We start from the raw sequence: 2,709 nt of genomic DNA on the forward strand, positions 1-2,709 counted from the left end.
GGATGTGTCCCGGGTTCTGGCTTTAGTCTGAGAATCACAGTCAGGTGTGAGAGGGTTTTACCAGACCCTGGGGCTGGGGATTTTAGTACAGGCAGGAAGAGGGTTTCTCTTGAAAGGCCCAACAGTGCTAACACCTAGTCTAGATTTTATCCTCTTTGAGAACACAGAAAATGACCAAATGACCTTCCCTGGGCCCGACCCTCGGCATCTAAGCGTCAAGCTGCCATAGCTGTTTACTATGTCTGTGAGCATCTGTGCTTTATCTCAGTTTATTTTGTGCATCCATCAGCAAGATGTGTCCTAAGGTAATTGCTTCTTTGCTTTAGGCCTTTCCGGCTTACTAAAGCTGTCATAGGAAAGCTCTACTTTCAGATGGTGGGGAAACTTGTAGATACAAATATTGAATTATTGTGTAGTACACCTGAAATTAATGTAAGGTTATATGTCAATTATATCTCAATTTTTAAAAACTGATCTTGCACCTAATGTAAATGCCATCTTAGGTAATTGACAGGAGAATTTTCAAAGGCAGATTTTGAAATGCATCCACCACACCCAGTTCAAAAATTTATAAATTTTCTCTGATTCCACCATCTAAAATCCGGCTCTCCCCTAGGTAATTTCTGAACTCCCCAAAACTGTATGTGTAACTTTCAGCTGTGCCTTGTATTTCTTTTTTTCCCTCACTGTACAGTTATCTACTTAAGCAAAGGGTCTTTTCATAGGTCCTTGTAGTTTACTGTAGTGCCTATCACAAAGCACCTAGTAAATGCTCAATATTCATGGCAGCACTATTTACAATAGGCAGGACATGGAACCAACCTAAATGTCCATCAACAGATGAATGGATAAAGAAGACGTGGCACATATATACAATGGAATATTATTCAGCCATAAAAAGAAATGAAATTGAGTTATTTGTAGTGAGGTGGATGGACCTAGACTCTGTCATACAGAGTGAAGTAAGTCAGAAAGAGATAAACAAATACAGTATGCTAACGCATATATATGAAATCTAAAAAAAAATGGTACTGATGAACCTAGTTGCAGGGCAGGAATAAAGACGTAGACATAGAGAATGGACTTGAGGACACGGGGTGGGAGGGGGAAGCTGGGGAGAAGTGAGAGTAGCATCGACATACATACATTACCAAATACAAAATAGTTAGCTAGTGGGAAGCAGCAGCATAGCACAGGGAGATCAGCTCGGTGCTTTGCGGCCAACTAGAGGGGTGGGATAGGGAGGATGGGAGGGAGATGCAAGAGGGAGGAGGTATGGGGACATATGTATGCATATGGCTGATTCACTTTGGTGTAAAACAGAAGCTAACACAGTATTGTGAAGCAATTTTACTCCAGTAAAGATCTATTTAAAAAATGCTCAGTGAATATTTGTTGAGTTCTCTTATTCCTTTCATCAATAAATAGATGTTAAATTGCCCCTCTATGCAGGGCACTGTGTGAGACAGTGAGGATACAACAGGAGGCCCATTATGCACAAATCCTGCTTCATGGAACGCCCAGGTTACTGGCCACACAGACATTAATCAAAACCTCACAGATGTAAGTGTGATTTCAGTTGTGATTTGCAATCCAAAGGCAAGATGTGCTGTTGTGATTGCCTAGTAAAGGCATTTCCAAACCAGGGAGGGCCAGGGAGATATCTCTGAGGAACTGATGCTTTGAGCTGAGTTCTGCAGGAAGAATGGGGGTTAACCAAGTAAGGGGTTGGGGAAGTATACAGGGCAGAAGGAACAGCACATGCAAAGTCCCTGAGCCAAGATGGAAAAGGAAAGAAGAAATGGACTGACATCCTCTCCTAGAGCAGGTCGGCCGCCAGGGAAGAAGGTCAAGGCCTCGCACGCATGTCTCACTCTCCCTTGCCACTTCCCCACCCCTTCATAATATCAGTATCAATATTAGGTGGCAAATATCCCTACATTAAAACAGCATCCAAAGTTTGGATTTTTAAACGCATTAAAAGTTTTTCATTCACTGTTCATGAATTTTATTTTATTTTATTTTTAATATTTATTTATTTGGCTGTGCAGGGTCTTAGCTGCGGCACACAGGATCTTTAGTTGAGGCATGCAGGATCTAGTTCCCTGACCAGGGATCGAACCTGGGCCCCCTGTATTGCGAGCTCAGAGTCTTAACCACTGGACCACCAGGGAAGTCCCAACACAGTTCATGAATTTTAAATTGCAGATTTGTATGGAGAAACAGTCAGTGGCACAAGAATCAAAAGAATCTAGGTTCTAACTACTGTGTAATCTTGGTTATTTGCTTAACTTCTCTGCGTCTTGATTTCTTTTTTTTTTTTTTTTTTGGCTGTGTTGGGTCTTCATTGCTGCATGCGGGCTTTCTCTAGTTGCGGTGACCAGGGGCTACTCTTCATTGAGGTGGCTTCTCTTGTTGTGGAGCACGGGCTCTAGGCACGTGGGCTTCAGTAGTTGTGGCACGCGGGCTTAGTAGTTGTGGCTCACGGGCTCTAGAGTGCAGGCTCAGTAGTTGTGGCACATGGGCTTAGTTGCTCCGTGGCATGTGGGATCTTCCCGGACTAGGACTCGAACCCGTGTCCCCTGCACTGGCAGGTGGATTCTTAACCACTGCACCACGAGGGAAGTCCTCCCTTGATTTCTTGATTTGTAAAATTAGGAGGGTAGACCATAGACTACTGTAGAAGTTCCTCCCTGCTCTAAGTCTTCT

At 43.3% G+C, this 2,709-nt stretch overlaps 1 non-coding gene across 1 annotated transcript; it reads right to left on the reverse strand.

Annotated features, from left to right (window-relative positions):
* Positions 1-2,101: 2,101 nt before the first annotated feature.
* On the reverse strand, positions 2,102-2,174 carry TRNAA-CGC (transfer RNA alanine (anticodon CGC)). Its single transcript has one exon. It is a non-coding gene; the product is annotated as a tRNA-Ala (tRNA).
* Positions 2,175-2,709: the final 535 nt, after the last annotated feature.

Source organism: Eschrichtius robustus, chromosome 9 (genome assembly GCF_028021215.1).
Source record: "Eschrichtius robustus isolate mEscRob2 chromosome 9, mEscRob2.pri, whole genome shotgun sequence".
Taxonomy (NCBI): domain Eukaryota; kingdom Metazoa; phylum Chordata; class Mammalia; order Artiodactyla; family Eschrichtiidae; genus Eschrichtius; species Eschrichtius robustus.